The 13,118-nt window shown below is 35.0% G+C and overlaps 1 long non-coding RNA gene across 1 annotated transcript; it reads right to left on the minus strand.

The window, feature by feature from the left end:
• Positions 1 to 2,289: 2,289 nt before the first annotated feature.
• On the minus strand, positions 2,290 to 8,285 carry LOC130799776 (uncharacterized). The gene is made up of 4 exons (XR_009039335.1): positions 8,152 to 8,285; positions 3,565 to 3,747; positions 2,991 to 3,259; positions 2,290 to 2,475 (listed from the first exon to the last, which is right to left on the minus strand). It is a non-coding gene; the product is annotated as an uncharacterized LOC130799776 (long non-coding RNA).
• Positions 8,286 to 13,118: the final 4,833 nt, after the last annotated feature.

The following is a 13,118-nucleotide window of genomic DNA, read 5'->3' on the forward strand; positions in this document are numbered from 1 at the left end:
ATTGAAAAATGGTGTGCACGCTTTATAAGCTATTAGAGACCTTCTTCCCATTGCCATATGTTTTTGGGATGGTATATATCTCTTTGGCTTATGAAGTGTGTGCACTTGTGTCCCCCGTTAATATGCTGACATTCACAATAAGTCCAGCCTAATTTAACAAGTTACATGTGACATGTAGTCACTGTGGGTTGTTGCTGTTTGGAAGTAACCGTATCCTTGGGACTATGCATGATTGCTTGAGATTTTAATTCTGAGAAATTTAATATTTTGGATTACTAGAAAAAATTATTAATTGTTATGGTTGTTGAATCTCAAACAACTATAAATATGAAAGAGAGAGAGAAGATAAGAAATTTAGAAGAAGAGAAGAATATTGTTTTATTTCATTACGTTTTTTAAAATCTTATACACTTTTATATCCCTTTTATAGTATTAACTACTAAGACTATCACTAATATCCTCTTACAACTAATTACAATCTTACTACCAAATATACCTATAACATACTTTCCCCCTTCAAAAGACTTGTCCTCAAGTCTATGTTAAAAACTCTAAACAAAAATACAAGATAATTTTTAACTAAAACTAAACACTACAAAAAATGCCCAAAATAGTGAGAAATGAAGTAAGCTCAATATCGGTAATTTCTGATTCCATAACAAATGAGTTCGAGTACCAAAGTTGAAACTCATTATTAGTTGAATCTTCTTTGCCAACAAATGAGCAAGCAACATCATTTGTATTGAAAATTGCGCTATAGTACTTCTGTTTTCCCTAACACTTGCTTGAATTTTAAGAGTAACATAGTGATTTTGAAACTCGGATTGTTGATAATGGTCAAGTAAAAAGGCATCTTTATTGTACTTATTCATCACATCATGAATAAAACTAAAAACATGCATAGAAATCTTTCGTTTCTTGATTTTTATCAACCATGGTAGGTCAAGCACTACTTTAGTATATTCCGCCCATACTTTCTCTTTTCTTATACATCTCATATCTTCTTTTAACCTTCTTGGAGCTTGATTGTACTCTTGACAAAGTACCCCGTTGATCAGTTTTGTTTAGCAAATTCTTAGTTTGGAGAATAGAACATTCAATTGAATGAACTTCAAAAATTTCTCCATATCGTGAAAATAAACTTTCAGGTTAAATTGTCATAAAACATTCATAATTTTTATCTAAATCATGTTCACTCATGTCATCAATCACACAATTAACCAAATCACCATCCATATGAACAAAGCCTTTAGAACCCAACTTACTTTTTGCACATGAACTCATATGATCAACATTTAAATATTCTTGAGTATCAATTTTTAAATCTCACGTTGCTAATTCTTGAATGATATTTACTTCAAGCATGTTATCAAACATCTCTAATGCAATCACATAATCATTCCCTTCGTCATATACTACAATAAATCCCCAATTATCACTATTATGTAGGAAACTATGATCAAGAATTGATTCATTACTCCATTCACACAATTCTCTATCCCAACTATCAAAACATTCATCTTCCAAAAGCTTTTTGAAAGATTTAATAACCATGTGAATATGAAAGAGATGGAGAAGATAAGAAAATTAGAAGAGGAGAAGAAATCTAGAAGAGAAAAATATATATTGTTTTATTCACTACAAGAAATGATTTTTTCTGCAACAACAAAAATCGTTGCAAAAGAGTCAAAGTCGTTGCTATAACTAGCTTTTGCAACGAACTCTTTCGTTGCATGTCAATTGTAGCAAAAAACTTTTGCAATGACTTTTGTTGTTGCAAAACATACTGTTTAATGCAACGAAATGTTATGTTTCCATAACTTTTTCGTTGCAAAAGACAATTTTCCTATTAAAGGATTTAATGTTTTATTGCAACAAAGTTTTGTTGCTAAAATATGGTTTTCTCGTAACAAACATTTTTGTTGCGAATGATATTCTTTTTTGCAATGACATTTAGCATTACAAAAAAACTTTTGTTGCAACAAAATTTAGCCTTACAAAAAATGTTCTATTGCAACGACATTTATTGTTATAAAAAACATTATTGTAACAACATTTATCGTTCAAACAATCATATATTTTGCAACAACTTTTGTTGTAACTACAACTTTCATTTATTTGCAACAAATTATAACATTACAAAAATACTTAATTTTTGAAAAATCTATTATAAATCATTATATATAAATCTCAAAAGCACCATGTTATTTTTGAAGAGATACACATTGCATGCAAGTCCAAAATTATAACTACAATTGTTAATTTGTAGTCCAATAACTACATGTGCAGTTAAAACCCAAAATGAATGCTATAAGTTTGTTGATTACAAAAGAGATTCATATATATTGCGTAGTGCACATCGAATTTCACTACAAAAGAGATTCATAGATATTGGATAGTGTCCATCCAAATTCACAGTAGATGTCGGTTTCGAGATCAAGAATCAAAAACTGCACATCATCATATGATGCATACCTGCAATAAATTTAAAAGATTCTTTTAGATACTAAATTGACTAACATTAGATTCAAAACTTTGTTCATATCATATACTTAAATTTTATAGTGCTAATTTTCATATACTCTAATTTTGTAGTGCTCGAAAAATTAGTTTACACTGATGGTTAGTTTTTTCACCATGTTTGATATGGTGCAGGTTTTCAACACATTCAAGACCAGGTCTTAAGGTTTTGAAATTCAGCTGATATACACACAAGGCTGGCAAGTACAACTGCAACCTGTTCAATTGCGTGATAATTTGAACCAAACAAGTGTGTGGCATCCTGTCTCAATAGAATAAAAAAATATTTTGTACAACATCAGTAGAGCAGAACTGTTGTGATCAGACTAGCAGCAGGTTTACATAAGTGCTACACCAAGTGGTTATCATTTTGTGTGTGTGGGTGTTGTTGTCATTTGATGTGCGTGGGTCTAGTTACTTGTAGTTAGATTGATCTAAAGTTGCACCATATTCAAATACAATGCGGTTACCTGCTTGGCATTCATGGCATAGTTACTTGGAGTTGTTGCAATTTGCTTTGTCTAAAAGCCTCCATTGCCTCTTGTTGTTGTGTTTTATATTCTTCAATTTTTCCGTCCAACTCTTTTATTTTTTGTTCTTGCAGTTGAATTTTCTCTTGTTGTTGCTCCACAATCTTACGTTGTTCTATTACGGCTTTTCCCTTAACATATGCACGTACTCCCATCCCTTTCCCACGAATGTATCCCGACCTTTTGTCCCAAAACTTGCATAAGAATTTCTTCATGAGTCATTCGCCAACAGAATACAAATTAGTATGCAGCTTGACAAGAAGATCAGATCAACGTGAGATCAGTAGCACGCAGCAACAATTCAGTAAGCGTGAGATTAGTGACATCATGAGATCAGATTAGTGTGCAGCATGAGAAAGAAAGTGCACCAACAATTCTAATCAGTTCATGAGATCAGACAACACAACAACATTAAATTCACACAACAAGCAAGCAGATCAGTAAGCAACAATCAATAAGCAACAACAATAACTGGTTAGCTCAAATAAAAACTAAAGTTTGTAATTATGCTTACTTCTACAAACCATGGAAGCAATCTCATCTTCGATTGCTGGGTTACTGTTATTGTTGACTCCTCCAATATTTGGTTGGTTCGTCAAGTGTTTACCTCTATTTTGAATGCAACTCTGAAGTCTTCCGGGAGGAATGCTACGGTCACTTTGTTTTCTTTCCACCTCCTCTCCCAACCGTCTTGTATCTATTCAAAAATATTTTCAAAGTTATGAAAAAAATATATATTTAGCTTGAACACAGTTATCATCCATCTACAAATCATATCATATATTTCAACATATATAAAAGTAAAGGTAACATTAAACAAAGTTGACAAGCAAAAGTTCATGATTCTATATTGGGACAACTCAAGTCAAAACGAAACATACCAATACAAGTAATAAATAATTTAAATACATAACATTTTCAAGGACTATCAGAGTCAAAATCAAATTCTTTTTCACCTTCACTTGATTCCTCAAAAACTTCAATTTCACCATCATTGATAAAATCTTCATCTTCCATTATTTTGCTAACCATTTGCACCACGTGATCCCCTTTATGATCCATAAATAGATTTGTAGCTAAAGACGAAGTAATTGAGAAATTGTCAACAAGTATGCAATCAGTATCTTCAGCTTGAACATCAGCTTCCACCTCTAATTGTTGATAAGCATCCACATCTATATCTTGCTTATCTAGATCACTACTTCTCATATTATAAAAATTCCTTGGTTGTGCTTTTATAACAAATTGCCAATTCTCATTTCGTTCATCTTCAATGTAGAACATTTGCTCCACTTGTGATTCCAGCACATATACCTCATCTGACTTCAAACATCTATTCTTATTCACACTAACCAATCCATGTTCGTCTACCTTATACCCTTTACCATAGTTTCTATGTCAAACCAACTGCATTTGAACACAAAAACATGATTTCCTCCAGGATAATGCACTTGAAATATGTCTCTCAAAACACCATAGTACTCCTTACATGAAGAGTCAGTACTGTGCACCATGATACCAGAATTTTGTGTGTCCCTATTTTCACATCTATCGTTGGTGTGGAATCGAAAACCATTCACTATGTATGCAGTGTAGTGCCTTAAAACTCTAGAAGGACCGCATACCAAGTTATACAAGTCTTCATCACAAGATTTTAGTTCATGAATTTTTCGTACCTATTTGAAACATTGCATGTTAAAATCCTTTATAAGAAAGTTTTTACAAATGTGTAGAAATTCCTAAAGTAAATAATCAACAACTTTCTTACACGACTTTGTATCCATTTGGCAAATTGTTCTTTGTGCCTCTGTTCTATGTTTCATGGACATTCTTTTTCCAATTCTTTTTTGTGCTTTCTATGGGAAAGACATAATAGTAAAAAATAATGAAGTTTAGAACAAAAGACGGTAATATGATTTCAAAATTGTAATCTATAAGAAATAAAAAACGAATTACTTACTGTACAAACTTAACAAGTGGATCATAATATAAGAATGGATTTGGTCACATTCCTCAAAATCAAGATGCATTGGTGTACTCCCCCCAATTGGATGTCCAAGTGGTCTAAATATCTCTAGGTTAGATTTCAATGTACCCTCTTCAATATCCTGATCATCATTTCTCGCTTTACGGTTGAATTTAGTGTCAATGTCACTCATATATCTAGAGCAGAATGTTAAGCACTCATCTGCTAGATAACCTTTAGCAATGCAACCTTCCAGATGTGCTCGATTTCGAATATATGATTTTAATATTCGAAGATACCTAGTAGAACATGAATTGTTATGTTTAAAATTGTAGAAAATAACTCAAAAGAACATAGTTCAAAAATAAATTAGATACCTCTCAACAGGATACATCCATCGATATCAAACTGGTCCAAAAATCTTTGCCTCTACAGCCAAATGTATAACCAAATGTACCATAACATCAAAAAATGCTGGTGGAAAAATCATCTCCAATTTGCATAAGGTGAAAGAAATTTTCTTTTCTAATGCTTCTATTTGACCAATACTGATGTTTTAAGAGCAAAGGTCTCGGAAAAAAAAGCTTAATTCAACCCAAGGATCATAAACATATTTTGGTAAAAACCCATGAAGTGCTAGAGGAAGCAATTGCTCTATGAAAATGTGATGGTCATGGCTCCTCAAACATGATATCTTTTTCCCATTATCTTTAACACATCGAAAAATATTTGATAGATATCCATCTGGAGATTTTATTTTTGCAAACATACGACATATGGCTGCCTTCGCAAATGAACTCAAAGAATATACGACAACAGGAACACGTACCTTATCACCAACCACTTGAGGATGCAACTTCTCCCTAATTTTCATTTTCACTAAATCCAAGCGGGCCTTCAAAGTATTTTATTTTTACCTTGTATGCTCATTAAAGTAGCCAGGATATTATCTGACACATTTTTCTCAATATGCATAATATCCAAGTTATGACGAATTTTCAGTTTACTCCAATAAGGCAAGGTGAAGAAAATGCTCTTTTTTTTCCACCCAAATAAACTATTAGAAGCATCTCTTTTTCTCTCCTTCCCATCAATCTTCCCATATTTTGCTTGTGAAAATCGACTATGATGTAGTAATACATCATCCCCGCTTAAAGGCATGGGTGCAACCCCTTTTTCAAATTTTCCATAAAAACATCTTACATCTTTTCTCCACTTATGATTGGTTGGAACTTGGAAGCCAACGTCGATGACCTAAGTAACATCCCTTATGCATCAATGATGTTCGTTTAGTTTTTTCATGACAACCATCCTGACAAATCTGCATACGTAGGAAAGTCACTAATAGTCCACAATAGAGTTGCACGCAAGATGAAATTTGTTTTAGAGTAAGCATCATAGGTTTCAATGCCAACATCCCAAAGTTCCTTTAATTCCTCAACTAGTGGTTGGAGGTACACATCTATATTCATTCCAGGACTTGTAGAGCCAGGTTTTAGTAAAGATAGCATAAATGAATAGGATTTCATACATAACCAAGGAGATAAATTATAAGGAATAAGAACCACTAGCCAAATACTATGTTGTGAATTATTGAAAGGTTGAAATCCATCACTAGCTAGCTAAACCAAGTCTGATATTTCGCACCTCTTTAGCAAAGTCACTATACTCCTCATCAAATGATTTCCATGCAAACGAGTCTGCGAGATGCCTCATTATATCATCCACCAAACACGTTTCATCATCCCTTAAAAGTGTTTCATCGTCCTCCATTGAAAGAGCATTATCCTCAATAATTTTATCATAATTGTTCACTTTTAGTGCTTCATTGGCATCCCTTTCTTTGTGCCATCGCATGTCTTTAGCTGTCTTTCTAGACATGTACAACTTTTAAAGTCTAGGCTTTAATGGAAAATATCTTAACACCTTTCTAGAAACCTTCACCGCTCTAAAAGAACCTTCTTTTTCTTCTTTCCACCTTGGTAAACCACAAGTAGGAAACTCGTTTAACTTTTCATGCTCTTTTCAATAAAGGATACAATTATTTTCACAAGCATCAATCTTACTATAATCAAGGCCTAAGTCATTAATGAGTTTCTTAGCCTTATAATAGGAAGTTGGAAGGTTGGCTCCATAGCCTTGGCGTTTTAACTGGAGTAAACTGTCAAAAGAGCTATCACACCAATTATGTAGAACCTCTAAATGCATTAATTTAACAATATATGACAGCTTGGACATTGTTGTGCCATGTATTATCAATGGAACTTAGTACTCCTCTAAGAGTTGGAAAAACTTTTTTGCATTTTCATTAGGTTCCTCCGACTCTTTAACATTATTTGAAACCTCTTCATTACTCCTAAAATTCAAAACACCTACTCCCCACGCATCTTGCAACATTGTGAAAACATTATTAGTGTCATCAAATTCGTTGGAATTTTCCTTGTCACTTGAGTCATTTATTTTTTTTCCCCATAAAGATCCTATAAAGTGTACTTGAGTCATCAAATTGTACTTGAGTCTTAACAACTCACTTAAAGAAAATCATGGTTTTATGATCTACGAATTTGTATGTTTAATTTAGTTGATCACAGTAGCATAATAAATTAATTAACTAACTTATACTGTTTATGTAACTATGGAGAAAAAATAAGATCAAGAATTTGGATAAAATTATCTATATAAAAAATATTAGTGTAAATGACAGAATCGAATAGACTAAGAAAGGCGACCATAAGCTGAGAGAATAAATTAAACTTTGTTTCTGTGTACTTTGAATTCTTAGTAAAACTTCATAAAGTTGTCTTAACAACCAACAAAGAAAAGATAACGTTCATTTATAAATCCATCAAAGGATCAAGTATAACAACAATTTTATAATTTTTAATAAGGTGGTTGATTAAAATTACCCCAAAAAAGAAGCAATTTCAATCACTAAAACCCAACACTATTATCAATCACAATTTCAATCCCAGCACTGATATCAATCACTGAAATATCAATTATTGATTACAATTAGGTTAAAATTTAGGTTAAAATTTCAATCCCAACACTAATATCAATCACTAAAATATCAATCCCAACACTAATATCAATCACTAAAACCCAAACTTTCACTAAAATTAGGTTGAAATTTACCTTAAAAAGTGGAGAGCCGGTGAACTGAAGGCAGAGGCGTGGTGGATGACGGTGGAGGAAAACTAAACTGAAGTGGATTGCATGATGGATGACGGTGGAGGAAAAAGAGGAGCTGTGGATTTGAGGATACTAGAATTTGGTTTCTGAAAATAAGTTACTTCTTTTTATTATATAGTTTCTTCTTCTTTATATATACATCGGCACTATTCTAATTTTAGGAAACTAACTATATCATCTATATTTACATAGGTAACCGACTAATATGCTATATAACTGAATAATATAAAGTCTTTTTTCCCATACTCCCCCTCAAGTTAGGTTGTGGGATCACCGATGCCTAACTTGCATAAAGTGCTCTTGAAGACCTCTGATGAAACGACTTTTATGAGAATGTCAGCTAGTGGTCTTTCGATCTAACAAAGGGAAGACGAATGACCTTGTTTTCTAGTTTCTCCTTGATAAAGTGTCGATCAATCTCTACATGTTTCGTTCGATCATGTTGGATTGGATTTTCAGAAATGCTTATTGCTGCTTTGTTATCACAATATAGAAGACTTGCCTGTGTCTGGTGAAAGCCTAGTTCTCCTAGAAGTTTTCTGATCCACAGAATCTCTGTAACTCCTTTTGCTATCCCTCTGAATTCGGCTTCTGCACTGGACAGAGCAACTACCTTCTGTTTCTTACTCTTCCAAGTGACTAGATTACCCCCTACAAGGGTGAAGTATCCCGACGTAGACTTCCTGTCGTCCTGATCACCAGCCCAATCTGCATCTGTATAACCAATAAGATCAAGATTATCATTCTTTGAGTAGAAAACTCCTTTATTGCTGGTTCCCTTTAAGTATCTCAGAATCGTCAAGACTGCTGCCATGTGTTCCACTTGAGGTCGATGCATGAACTTACTTACAATCCCTACTGCATAGGCGATATCTGGTCTCGTGTGAGATAAATAGATCAGTTTTCCAACCATTCTTCTATAACGATCTTGGTCTGCCATTTCTGCCCCTTCAACAATTTGTAGACCATGATAAGCTACCATAGGAGTTTCTTTCAGTTTGCAGTCTAACATGCCTGCTTCTGCTAAGAGATCTAAAATGTACTTTCTCTGATTGATGAATATCCCCTTCCTTGATCTTAGAACTTCTATTCCAAGGAAGTATTTCAGTTGTCCCAAATCCTTCATCTCAAACTCTTGGAATAATTTTCTCCTGAGTCGATTAATTTCCTTAGAGTCGTTTCCAGTAATCACCATATCATCTACGTAGATCACGAGGCATGTAATTTGGTTACCACTCCTCTTGAGAAATAGAGTATGATCTGAGTTGCTCTGTTTGTAGCCAAATCTCTTCATTGCTGTAGTGAATCTCCTAAACCACGCCCTAGGGGATTGTTTCAAGCCATATAGTGCCCTTTTAAGTCTACACCCCTTTCCTTGGCTATACTTATCTGAGTACTCAGGTGGTGGCTTCATATATACCTCTTCTTCAATCTCTCCATGTAAGAAGACATTTTTTACATCAAATTGAAACAGAGGACATTCTTTATTTGCTGCTACCGAGAAGAGAACTCGAATGGTATGATATTTGAGCAACAAGCCTTGCTTTGTACCTCTCAATGGTTCCATCAGCATGATATTTGACTGAAAAAACCCATTTACACCCAACCGTCTTCTTATCACCTGGTAATCTCAACTTCTCCCACGTTCCGTTTTTCTGGAGGGCCATGATCTCTTCATTCATAGCTTGCTTCCACTTTGGTTCCTGGAGGGCTTCTTCGATGGTTTTCGGAATAGTACTAAAATAAAGAGATGCATTGAAGACAACAACTGTTTGTGATAGTTGTTCATCATCTGGTCTACCAATAGGATATCAAGATCTCTGGGATTCATACTCAGGATCATACCTCTTAGGAGACATTTCTCTTGTACTTCGAGGGGGCAAATTATATTTCCTGGGGACAACAACACTACTTGGCACAATATAGTCAGTGGATATATCAATGAAAGGAGCAGTAGGACTTGGCGTTACCTCTTGTTTGGCCGGATGCTCAGGGACTGGAGTAGTAGTCTGAGGAGATGGTTTAGTAACAATGTCATTGGCAATATTAGTGGTAGTGCCTACTTGCTCTTTGGGAGCTCGACTGTCAGCCAAGGGATGAATCAACCAGCTGAGATCCGCACTCACAATCTCCCCTTGAGATCGAGGCTGGGTGTAGTAGGGAGATTGTTCAAAGAAGTCACAATCTATGGTGGTATAAAGTTTGTTATGGACAGGATCATAGCATCGATAGTCCTTTCGTGTAGTGTCGTACCCAAGAAACACACATTTGACTGCCCGTGGTTCAAATATCCATTGAGAATTCGTGTTATGACTAAGAAGGCCTTGGGAATTTTTGGTTGGCGGGCCAGAAGATCTGTTGGGCTTGGGGTGTGAAATTGGGCTGGAGGATTGTGGGCTGGATAGTGGTGAGGTTGGGTTTAGGTTTTAGGGTTATAAAAAGGGGTTTTGGGGAATTCAGTGGAAGGCATCCCTTTCCCTTCCCCTTGTTTGAAAGCTGTTGCTTCTCTCACTCTCCATTTCTGTTTCTCACCTTTGTTGTCTCCCTGTTCAGTAGTTACTGTTGTCTCTCCTTCCCCCTTGCTCCAGCCTCCTATTTCACCTGATTTCAAACATGATGTTGATTGATCGACAGTACTAAGGTAGCCTTGCCGCCGGTCCGGCTTGCTAGTGCCTTGGTGGCGGCTTTCCTTTTCTGTAGATCGTCCCACTTCTAGGGGTACCCCACAAGTTTGAAGCATCCCTCTTTATGTGTCTGGAACCACCACAGTAAGTGCAGCGGAGTTTTCTCCGGTCATCCTCTTCTCGGCTTCTCTGGAAAGGTTTGTTTCTCGTGGCTAAACCCGATCCAATCTCTGAGGGACTAGTTCCCGGTGATGAGACGCCATTCATAATTCTTCGGCGTGTGATTTCTCGTCTGATTGAAGCATAGGCCGTCTCCACCATTGGTAAAGGTTCACTATTGAGAATGTCCCTTCTTTCTTTGTCTAGATTGTCGTTAATCCCAGTGAGGAATTGGTAAAGTTTCTGTCTTTGGATGTATTTGTTGAACTCTATTATATCCTTTGAGCATGTCATTGGATTCGACATTCTTCGATCGATTTCTTTCCATAGTATGTTGAGTTTACCGTAGTACACTTCGATGGTGTCGTTGTCTTGCTTTAATGTGGCTGCCTTTGAACTGAGATCAAAGATTTGCAGTTCGTCCCTACCACACCCTAAGAGACTTTCAATTCCTTGCCATAGGTTGTGTGCAGTTGTGTAGTCTAAGAATTGATTGATGTTCTCAATTATCCATGATATGACCATGGCATCTCTTTGTTCCCATTGGATATAGTTGGGATCTGACGGTGGTGGGATCCGGCAGTAATGTGACTGAGCCGCCCCCGGCCGCCAATTGCTACGTGCATTAACTTGCACCATTTTGTATAATTGTGGTATGTGAGTTTTTCTGAAATTTTGATTGATGTTGGGTTTTCAGTTTGATTGTTTACTTTGTTGAGTTTCTGGAACATTTGAAACATCTGTTCCATTTGTTCTATGGACATTAGGGTTTGCTGTGTTTATTCTTCTGATAAATTGGCCATTTGCAAGGTAAGATACGGTAGATGATGAGTCCTTCCCGGATCTAAACCCTAAGGCTCTGATACCATGTGGATTTGAGGATACTGGAATTGGTTTCTGAAAATACAGTTACTTCTTTTTGTTATACAGTTTCTTCTTCTTTATATATACATTGGCACTATTCTAATTTTAGGAAGCTAACTATATCATCTATATTTACATAGGTAACTGACTAATATGCTATATAACTGAATAATATAAAGTTTTCTTTCCCATAGGAGCAGAGCCGGCAACTTTCAAGAAAAGACGGCGAGCCGGCGATGTACAAGAAGAGACGGTGGAGGAAGTGAATCGCACCAGTGAATGGCGGGCATATGAAATTTATTTCAGATATGGCAATAATAAATTAGTAACGAAATTCATTTTTTGCAACAATCAATATTTTTTGCAACGACTTTTCTTAAGTCGCTACCAAAGGTTATTGATAAAAGCTAATTTTCTTGTAATGATTTCATTATGTTTTTTAAAATCTAATACACACTTATATTCCCTTTTATAGTACTAATTATTAAGACTATTACTAATCTCCACTTAAACTAATTACAACCTTACTACCAAATGTACCTATTATCGTCAATTATTTTGATTACCTAAAAAATTACACCCAAGGCCCATTAATTACATTTACGAATGACTGTAACTTGCAAGCGAGATTTCTTGGGTTCTGAGTTTTTGGTAAGATTGGTTGTAGCTTTTCTACTCATATGTCGTAAGACTAAATTATCTTTACGAACATAAGATTTGATTTGGATTCGATTCAATTTATTCAAACCCGAAACTGAAAATAGACTTGAATGCATATATCGAATGCTACATGTATGTAGAAATAATTTAGGTGGGTATGGGGAATACCGGAATAGTGATGGAAGAATGAGAGGAAAAATTTCATATGAAAGCAATATTTGTCTGTGGATCTGAAACAAGATATACATTTTGGAGTTTCCAGTCAGTCAAAGATATGCAATTCTCCAATACAAATTCAATCACTTTATTTTCGGTATTTACTAATGCATGCTTATTTGCTTTATTCGAGTAAATAGTAATATTAGTACAAATTTGAGAACAAGAATGCCAGTATCTTTGATATCGTGTCACTCGGCCTTCTTTAAGTAATTATATAATTTCTTTTCTTCAAAATTAAGAGGAAATTAACTTTTCTCAACTCCTGTATTTCGAATTATCTACATTGTTCTCTTTATAGCTTCGAATTCTCTTAAGAAACCGTCTTTATAAAAGACACCTCCCGAGAGTCCAGCCCATGCAATTTTAATTTTTTTAAAAAACAAA

The sequence above is a fragment of the Amaranthus tricolor genome, chromosome 14, assembly GCF_026212465.1.
Source record: "Amaranthus tricolor cultivar Red isolate AtriRed21 chromosome 14, ASM2621246v1, whole genome shotgun sequence".
In the NCBI taxonomy this organism is placed as follows: domain Eukaryota; kingdom Viridiplantae; phylum Streptophyta; class Magnoliopsida; order Caryophyllales; family Amaranthaceae; genus Amaranthus; species Amaranthus tricolor.